The sequence below is a fragment of the Tasmannia lanceolata genome, unplaced genomic scaffold (assembly GCF_043159265.1).
Source record: "Tasmannia lanceolata isolate RefF3 unplaced genomic scaffold, GAP_Taslan_0.1 ptg000006l, whole genome shotgun sequence".
NCBI classification, from domain to species: domain Eukaryota; kingdom Viridiplantae; phylum Streptophyta; class Magnoliopsida; order Canellales; family Winteraceae; genus Tasmannia; species Tasmannia lanceolata.
Window position 1 is genome coordinate 28,979,416 of NW_027518683.1, and position 10,602 is coordinate 28,990,017.

The 10,602-nt window shown below is 36.9% G+C and overlaps 1 pseudogene across 1 annotated transcript; it reads left to right on the forward strand.

Moving 5' to 3' along the window:
- Positions 1-1,456: 1,456 nt before the first annotated feature.
- Positions 1,457-8,711, forward strand: LOC143880213 (LRR receptor-like serine/threonine-protein kinase EFR; annotated as a pseudogene). Its single transcript, XR_013251592.1, has 2 exons — positions 1,457-4,194; positions 6,353-8,711. The product of XR_013251592.1 is annotated as an LRR receptor-like serine/threonine-protein kinase EFR (transcript).
- Positions 8,712-10,602: the final 1,891 nt, after the last annotated feature.

Consider the following 10,602-nt stretch of genomic DNA (forward strand, 5'->3'; position numbering starts at 1 on the left):
AAAAGATTCTAAGCCAAAAGAGACATATTCAATAACATTACCGTTCTAAGCCAAAAGAGAAGTGAGAAAAGATAATGATTGACTTTGGGTTGTCACCGTTCCAAAAAGTTTTCCAACACGTGTCAAGCATCCATCCGTCTCTAGTTATTTCCGACGGCCAAGATAGAAACGAACCCAAGGTTCTGTCGGTTGAAATACACATTCAAACGAATCAAAAGAAGCCTCGTGAAGCGCGGCAATTTAATAGGCAATAATAAAAAGGAGGACTCTTTCGATGTCAGAAGGGTATCAGGGTCTTTTTACCACCCGATTTTGAAGAATCTCGAAATCCACAATTCCTCGAAACATGTGCCCTTATTCCGTACTTTTCTCGGGGAAGAAAATCTACTCTTGCTTTTGTCATTTCTTTTGTTATGACTTAAGTCAGTCAACTCATCCAATTTTCGAGGTTGGTAAGACGACGTATGCAACACTCAATACTTGAGTCAGTCAACTAATTCGAGAAAAAAACATCTAGGACTAGTGGTTCTTCTTCGACAGAGATATAGATACTTCATTTTTCTATATATCATTAAAGTTGAGTGAGATAGCTCAAGGACTTTCTCACTAGAGATATGGATACTTACATTTTTCTACGTATCATTAAAGTTTGAGTGAGATAGCTCCAGGACTTTGTAACTAATTCCTTCGCCGTAGGTAATGCTTTTGGTTTTGGAGTGGGGGGTGGGTTTGATATTGCCTCCCACAAAGTTATACACAACCACTCAATTTATTTTGTCGTATATGCATTTTAGTTTGTCTTATTTCGTATATTTTTATTCATATTGATCTAAATGATGTGGGTGGAAGCATGGTTTTAAATTTCGTCCGAAATCCGAAATTTTGAGAAATTCAAGTTTTTAAAAGCAAAATAGCTGAAATTTCGTAAATAATAAAATATTGTTTTTTTTGTACCGGACTTTGGCCGAAATTTTGTGATTTAGGCTGAAATTTCAGTTTCGGCCAAGGCCACCGAAACCGAAATTTAAATCCAAGGTTGGTGTTGAAGGAATTTCGAAGTAACGTATAAAGGGATTTGCTAGGCAAGCTTACTTTTGCAGGAGATCACAGCCACCTCAAATGAATTAAATGACCAAAACAAAATTTGTTAAAAAATTAGAGACGAGAAATGGCTCTTGGGGAAATTGTCTATCAAATCCCTTGTACTAAAGGGTTCTTATCCTATTAAGTAGGATAATTTTATCAAGCCCCACAGACAAGGAGAAGAAATTTCAAGACCCATATTTGTCTGGCCTTGCCTCCGACATCATCCAATTTATGATAACGTGAAGTATTAAACAATCCATGACTTCTGGTGCAGACAACTCAAGTCAAGTAAAAAGCTAGGACCAACAATGCATGTACATTTCTTATATATATCATTACAAGTAGAGTGAGGTAGAGAGAAATTCTGTATTTGTTCAGTATAAGAACTCCCAGCTCAAATGAAGCTACCAGGTAGGAGTCTATGTGTGTTTTATTTGTTTATCCTCTCTTCAAATCTAATCATTTTCATAAATGTATTACCATCGGAAGGAGGGGAATCTGCCTCCTTACTTGGAAACGAGACAGATCGAATCGCTTTGCTCACCTTCAAGGATGGGATAAGCAGCGATACTCTTGGAGCCTTCACCTCATGGAACCATACTCTTCATTTCTGCGAGTGGGAAGGAGTCACTTGTGGTCGCCGGCATCAAAGGGTCACTGCATTGGACCTTAGTGGGAAGAAATTACGTGGTTCCATATCTCCTGCCATATCCAACCTCACCTTCCTTAAGGAAATCAACCTCCAAGAAAACAGCTTCAATGGCCAAATACCCCAAGAAATTGGTCGTCTATTCAGACTGCGATATCTTAATTTGAGCCACAATTTCTTTGAAGGCAAAATTCTAGCCAATCTCACCCGTTGTACCCTCCTCCAATTCATTGATTTAGCCTACAACAAACTGACGGGGAAAATTCCTGCCGAGCTTAGCACTCTGTCAAAGCTCCTCCAGCTGAATCTAATTGAAAATGATCTGACAGGAATCATTCCACCTTCATTGGGAAACCTTTCATCCCTAACTCTTATTTATCTAGCTCGAAATCATTTGAAAGGAAGCATCCCGGATGAAATTGCCCGAATTGAGAGCCTACAATCCTTAGTTGTTTCTATAAATGAACTATCTGGCACTCTTCCTTCCTCTCTTTATAATCACTCGTCTATAGAGAAGATTATGGTGGCGGGAAACCAACTATACGGGAGCATTCCACCGGACATAGGGCTCTCTCTTCCTAGTCTCAAAGTTCTACTTTTAGCAAGCAACCAATTTACAGGACGCTTTCCGGTGTCAATATCTAATGCTTCATGGCTTAGAGCGCTTGACCTATCAAACAACTCCTTTCACGGGCCGGTGCCTGAAAATCTTGGAAGCTTAAAGAATCTAGAAATCCTCTTAATGTGGGGTAATCAGCTCGGAAGTGGCAAATCTGATGACTTGAGTTTTATCACTTCTTTAACCAACTGTAGCCATCTAAGGGTGTTGTTTATACAAGCAAATCATTTTGGGGGCACAATTCCCGTTTCCCTAGTCAACCTCTCGACTGAACTGTCTAAACTAGTATTAGGCGAAAATCAAATTTTTGGCAGCATCCCTAGTCAGGTTGGGAATCTCTTCAGCTTAGCACTTTTTGCTTTCAATGAAAACATCGTCACTGGTATTATTCCCACTTCAATTGGGAAGCTTCGGAGCCTGCAAATTTTGGACTTGTCAGTAAATAGTTTGTCAGGAAAAATCCCATCCTCCATAGGCAATCTTACTAGATTAAGCTCCCTCCTTCTACAAGAAAACCACCTGCAAGGAACAATACCTTCAACTCTCGGAAACTGTAAAAGTCTACTAAAGTTGTCATTTGCTCAGAATAACCTTCATGGCACCATACCAAAACAATTTATCAGCATTTCCACTTTGTCAATAGAACTTAACCTCTCTCAAAATTTTTTGACTGGCTCCCTCCCATTGGAAGTGGGTAGCTTGAAGAATCTAGCTGAATTGGATATTTCTTGGAACCAATTGTCAGGTGAGATCCCAAATACTCTTGCAAATTGTAAGAGCTTAATTAATCTTTATATGGAGGGTAACTCCTTTCAAGGAACCATTCATCCTTTTTTGAAAACTTTAACAGCGATTCAAGTGCTTGATCTTTCATTCAATAATTTCTCAGGAAATATTCCAAAGTATCTTGAGGGTTTTCAATTTTTTCAATATATGAACTTGTCTTTTAATAGCCTCGAGGGTGAAGTACCAAAACAAGGGATCTTTAGAAATGCAAGTGCTATTTCAGTCATTGGAAACCACAATCTTTGTGGTGGTATCCCAGAATTAAAGTTGCCTGCATGCCCCATCCTGGCTAATGAGAAACGAGGCAAATCTTTTGTTTCTAGAGTAATCATCCCAATCATAAGTTCGTTTTAATGTTTGGTATCCATACTATGTGTCATTGCTGCTCTCTACTGGACAAGAAAGTCAAGGAAGAAACCCTCTTCCACTTCTGCAAAGGAGGGTCAACATTTAAAAGTTTCTTACTCAGAGCTCTTTAAAGCAACAGATGGATTCTCTTCGGCCAATTTGATAGGCGTGGGAAGTTACGGATCAGTGTATAAGGGAATTCTTGGGCGCTTTGAAAATGTTGTTGCTGTGAAGGTACTCAACCTTCAATTACATGGAGCTTCAAAAAGTTTCATGCATGAATGCGAAGCACTGAGAAACATTCGCCATCGAAATCTTATTAAGATCTTAACTTCTTGCTCAAGTATTGATTTTGGAGGTAATGATTTCAAAGCTCTCGTGTTTGAGTTCATGCCAAATGGGAGTCTAGAAAAGTGGCTGCACCCAGAAGTAGATGGGCAACATCAATTGAGAAGTCTAAACTTCTCTAAGAGGCTAAACATTGCAATTGACATAGCTTCTGCGCTGGAATATCTTCACCATGAGTGCCATATACCGATCACTCATTGTGATCTAAAGCCAAGCAACATTCTTCTTGATGAAGATATGAATGCTCACTTAGGCGATTTTGGGTTAGCCAGGTTCCTTTCAAGAATTATTGGTAACTCCTCTGAAGATCAAAGCAGCACGATTGGGTTAAAGGGAACTATTGGGTACATTCCTCCAGGTAAAAATTTCATTACATTTCTTCATTTTTTTATTATTTGGTGAGTTTTATGGAATATTTGGAATTTAAAATCACTTATTTACCACGAGGAAGCCTAAAGGCCTCTTTGGATACCACTAAAAACCATTGGCATATAATCTTGTATGCAAATTATTGTAGAGAGTATCATACCTCCCTTAGTTAATGGCTTCCAAAGTGAACTTAATGTCTCATTTGCAAATAAGATTAACTTTAAGCAATCTTATTTGCATTTAAGAGGAAATTTTAGTGGTATCCAAAGAGACCCTCAGTCAGAAAATCTCAACCAAAATAGTAAGTTGATAAGTTGCTGTCCCTTTTTCATCAAAGTGAATATAATTCCAAATAGCCTAAATATAAGTATTCCATCCATATGCAAAAAGTAGACTTGCACATATGACCAGGAGATTTTATATGGTTCCCGGCCATGAAGTCCAGCGTGGGCTGTATGATAAAAGTACAGCCCTTGATATTTGGTGCCCACACCGGACTTCACAATTCGGCACCGTATAATTTCTCATAAGACCAGCAAGTCACATGAAAAATGGGTTACTCTTTTGGTACCTATGCCTAAAAAAGATTTCTAAATGGCTGGGATTTGAGGAAAATCCTACCAGATAATTAGTCAAAAATCAAGAAAATTTCAAGCATTATTAAAAGAATGGGAAATTCTATTAGAAAAAAACACCCTCAAAACATTGCCAGATCCATAAATTAATTCACCACAAAGGTTCCATCTTTATTTGTTTCATTTTGGATCTTCGACATTTTTACCAACACAACAGTAGCATTGCCATATACTTTTCTATTGTTCCATCTTTATTTGTTTCATTTTGGATCTTCAACATTGCTTAAGTAAAAGGCAAAATTGCTAAAATAATCTTTAAATTATTTTTGACAATTAATTGCTGATTTTTATAATTATTCATAAATCAGAGGGTTTTTGTTGATAATTTTGAGGCTTATAAGAATTCTGCGTAAGAATATAAGAATTTTGGGTTGTGGGCCACCCATATCTCATTCTTTTACTTCCATGACTCTCTCTCTCTCTCTCTATGTATATATATATATATATATATATATATATATATATATATATAAAGGAAACTGTTGGTGCGCTTAAGCGCCCAATCACATGGGGGCCCACTTTGTTAGGATGATCCAAAGCATTCATTTGAAAGGCCTTATCATAGATAGGGTGTGTACCAAAAATCAGCTCCATAGAATCATCCTAACCCCTCCATTTGTGGAGGACAAAATGGACAGACAGTGTTTGTCCACAAATCTGCCCATTTTTGTCCTCCACAAATGGAGGGGTTAGGATGATCCTATAGAGCTGATTTTTGGTACACACCCTATCTATGATTAGGCCTTGCAAATGAATGGTTTGGATCACCTATGGAGTTGTGGGACCCATGTGATTGGGGAGCTTAAGTGCACCAAACTCACCAACAGTTTCCTCATATATATATATATATATATATATATATATATATATATATATATATATAGAGAGAGAGAGAGAGAGAGAGAGAGAGAGAGAGAGAGAGAGAGAGAGACCATTTCATTGCAGGCCGGCAGCAGATATAAAATGCTCACTAGAAGAAATTCTTGATAATAAGGAAAACATTTCTAAAACAGAATTCTGTTTTGAAAAATAAAGATTTGAGTGAAAATGACCGACGATTTGTTCATTTTTACAATATTTTGGCATTTGTTGGGATTTGAGCGCTCTTCTTTGTTTTTATTCGCGTACATGTGTCTCGATAGAGGATCTCTTCCTATTTTACAGAATGGATTTCTGTTTTGCTAGCTGTCCTCTTTCTATAACGATGCTATGATGAAAATGTTTATCTTGAATTGATTTTTAAAATATATTAAATCACACTCGCATGACATTAAACTTTATCTATCTATTCATTAATTTGAAATAAACATCACCTCTTCTTTCATTGAGTTAAGTCATTAGTCCCCTTTAGCCATAGTTTGTGATTGCTTATGCCATGCATTTCTTTTAACACAAAACATGTTCCATGATACCGGTATTCTAATGTGAAGAAGCCATTCTATTACCTCTCATTGCTTTCAGAAAAAATTTTCCTTTTTGCTTCTCATAATCAGATCTCTTATTTTCTTTTAGTTTCTAATCAGCATCGTGATTCCTCTGTCATAAAAAAGCATAAGATATGTGTAAAATTGCATAATATGGGACTGGTGGCCATGTCTCCATGGCCGGAGATGTGTATAGTTATGGGATTCTTCTATTGGAGATATTGATTGGAAAGAGCCCCACGGATGACATGTTTAAGGATGGCCTAAGCCTTCGAAAATTTGCTGAGTTTGCTTTTCCCGAACAAGTGATGGATATTATGGATCCATTACTTCTTTTAGAAGATGAAGAAGTCAGAGCTACCAACAATATTGGGAATGGAATGGATATGAAACGTCGATTGCAGGAGTGTTTGGTGTCGCTAGTGAGGATTGGAATTGTATGTTCTGCAGAATCACCAAGAGAACGAATGGAGATAAGAGAAATTGCAAAGAAAATGAATGTGATCAAAGAGCGATATCTTGGTATTGGGATCCACAGAGAAAGACAAAATAGGGCCTTACTACCGGGTGAAGGTTCATCTTAACTCGGTAACTACTAAGAAACTTGATGAAAATGATTTTCCCTAATATCTATATCTTCGTTTCCTAGTAAGATGCTGAGCTCATTATTGGCAAATTATGTTTGTGACACCAGCATAAATTCAGTCTTTTGGGATTAGGGTAACCCATGTATTCCTTATATACGTAATAATTGTATTCCTTACAAATATAATAATTGTTTTTTTTCCTATTATTTTTCTTGTATTATGATAGGTTAGATGCATGGTTTTATGTCCTCCTCTTTTATCTTTTATTTTTCTTAATAAAAAAGGTTCTGTCTCCCGTTCCTAGAAAAATTCCTGGTTAAAAACAAGTCATTATGGGCATCGATTCCTCTAACCGTGAGCCTCCTCTATGAGCCTCCTCTATCGATGGACCCATTCTTATATCTTGAGTTTCCTCGGTGTGTTTAGGCCTCCCGATGTCATCCCTCAGTGGACCTTCAAGATAACCACTACTCAGCCACCTCAACAAATGCCTAAATGATAAATAAAGAAAATGTTTAGATGATAAGGAAAAAATGGGAGATTAGATTTGAGATTCCAGGTGAAGAAAAAGACTACTTTTTCCAAAAAAAAATTCATAATCATGTCAAAATCAGTACGCTTATCTTTTCTTTATATCATTTAGTGAATTTTCTGTTATCAAATATATTATATCAACCAATAGAATTTTCAACATGTTAGCTTCATGAATTATTTCTCTATTTTTAAATTATGTATTAATCGATCCATAGAATGTTGCTACATTTGTTTTATTGACAATATAAAAATAAGCTTCTACCGTCATATGTAAGCAATACAAAACTATTCATTGTGGTTGTTGAGGTTTGCATTGCAATCCACCTTGTTGTTTGTGACTGTATGTCCGGTCGTTAGCGTTGCTTTAGACATTGTTATTGTTTGCGGCTATATGCACGGTTGTTAGCGTTGTGTTCGGCCTTGTTATTTGTGGCTATATGTCTGGTCATTTGCGTTGCTTTCGGCCTAGTTGTTTCCCCAGGCGACATGTTGTTTGGCCATCGGTGGTTGGTTGTTTCTCCCAGGCGACTTGTTGTTTGGCTATCGTTGGTTGGTTGTTTCCACATCCGACGTGCTGTTTGGCCGTCGTTGGTTGATTATTGTGCGCTCTTTTGTTGTGCGCCCCATTGGTTGTTTCCCGAGGCAACATGTTTTTTGGCCGTCGTTGGTTGGTTGTTGTGCACCCCTTTGTTGAGTGCCTTGTTGGATGGTTGTTGACCATTGTTGAGGGTTAGCCCTGTTTGTTGGTTGGTTGTTGGTTCCTCTTACCTTTCTGGTGGTCGAGGTTCTTCTTTTGAGAATGTGTTATTCAGCTGATGTATCCTCGTGGTACCTCACTGTTGTTCATTGTGCTCGCTTTTCGTATGCTTATTTTGTTAGTAGTTCGTTGTTGTTTCCCGCTGAGGTGCCTCCGTTCGATCCTTGTTGGTATGCTGATTAGTTAGCTATTGCTCTGATTTAGGGGGAGATTTTTTGCTGAACACTCTGGTGCTAGTGCTAATTCGGGAAGGAGACTGTTGTTCTTCTGGACGTGTGATTGCGCCATTATACTCACTGTGGTTGTTGCTCCTTTTGTTATGTTTTTCACTATGTATTCACCACACCAACTTGAGGGGGAGTGTTGTACCAAGCTTGCATGTGTATGGGATTATTGTTTTTTGTTGTTGTATAGGTGTTATGGTTGTTTGTTGTTGAAGGGTATTGTAGTTTTCTTTGTAAGAAGTTGGAACTGGAATGTGGGGTTGTATGGTATATACAATTCAGGAAGGAGACTGTTGTTCTTCTGGATGTGTGATTGCGCCATTATACTCACTGTGGTTGTTGCTCCTTTTGTTATGTTTTTCACTATGTATTCACCACACCAACTTGAGGGGGAGTGTTGTACCAAGCTGGCATGTGTATGGGATTATTGTTTTTTGTTGTTGTATAGGTGTTATGGTTGTTTGTTGTTGAAGGGTATTGTAGTTTTCTTTGTAAGAAGTTGGAACTGGAATGTGGAGTTGTATGGTATATACACTTCAGCTTGAGGGGGTGTTGAAAAGTATTATGGTCATTACATGTATTGTAGAGGGTAATGTTGTCTTTACACATGTAACCCTACTTTGGGCTTTATATATATATATATACATCATATTACATGTGAGCGCCCTTTAGTGGAGACTCGCCATCTTCTCCCTCATTCTTCTTCTTCCTCTTTTTCTTTATCCATTCGAACAAGAATATTTTGTAAATAAATTACTAGAAAAAAGAAAATAAAAGAAAAGAATTTAAAATTTGAAAGACTTTATCAACTAACAAGAAACCCAATCAAGTCCTAACCAAATTTTGTGTAGAACTTAGTTGTCAATTTCGTTTCAATTTTGTGGCCGAAACATTTCGGTTTTGTTCGAAAACCGAAACAAAACGACCATAATTTCGTTTCGTTCCGGATTTTGTCTAATTTCGGATGAAATCCACCGAAATTCCCAAAATTTGGGATTTCGTTTGAAATTTGTCCATTTAGTTGTTTTTGTTCTACTCTCCTTATCTCTTCTTGGTTCTCTTCTCATTTTCTCTTCTCTTCTTAGTATTTACATGTAAAATCATTTAAGTATCCATTTAGTTAAGATTTACATGTAAATAAGGGAATACCCATTTGGATCTATTAAAAATAGTTTCAAGACCCAAATATAAAAGGATAAAAACTCAACTCTCTAGTTCTAGTTCAAAATTCGAAAAAAGGGCCAGGTCAAAATCTTAACTTCCAAACGGTGGAGCATTTTCCCAATTTTAAAAATTTATAACTTCTATTATGTCCAAACATTATTAAATCCCAAAAGTCAACTAAAAAAATCTCATAATTTGGTCACTAAAAGTTTTTCATCTTGTCAGCCACTGGTCAACAGTCAACACAGGCATTTCGGCTTACTGATAGTGATTTTCTTTAACTAAATGTTGGATCTTTTACATATATGGTTCATTTAGTTGTTTCTTATATTTTCTAACAATTTCTTATTTTTTTGGATTTTTTTATATTTTTAACTATTAAAAAAAATTTCCTTAGTCATGGCGGAATGAAAGTTTTGATCTAAATTGGACCGAAATGACCAAAATGTGCCAGTCCAATGAGCAAAAGGAACAATGGAAGAAACGAAGTATAATGATCCACCCCTATTATACCATCATGTCGTCAAAGTTGAAAACATCCAAATTTCTCATTTTACAATAGCTACAAATCTCCAAATGAACCTACACATCCAAACTTTTTTTTCACTCGGCAGTTGGCACTAAACAAATGAAAAGGAAAAAGGAGTACAAAAAGCATAAGCATTGTTAGAATTTCAATAGCAACAATTTCATTGACTACAAATGAAAACTAATACCCAACACTGTGGTGGAGAGTAGGAGAGTAAAATACACAAGAGTCTCAGTGGTACTATTACTAAACCAATCCATCTAGCTGATGACAGAAATTTGATCCTTTTGAAAGGAAGCAGAAAGGGGATTCTGGGGAGCAAATTGCAAAGACATGTATACATGGTTTTATTCCCTGAACCTCTTTAATATATACTAATACTTCTATCAATTTCTTTCCAGAGTTTTAGTTTAGGTGACGAAGTACAATAAGAGGACATAAAGTTTAAGGTAAATCCTTTCCCACCAATCTTTTTTTTTTTTGGTAGGCAAGCTGGTGTTTCCCACCAATCATGTGGGCCACATGGAGAGAGAGGAACAAAAG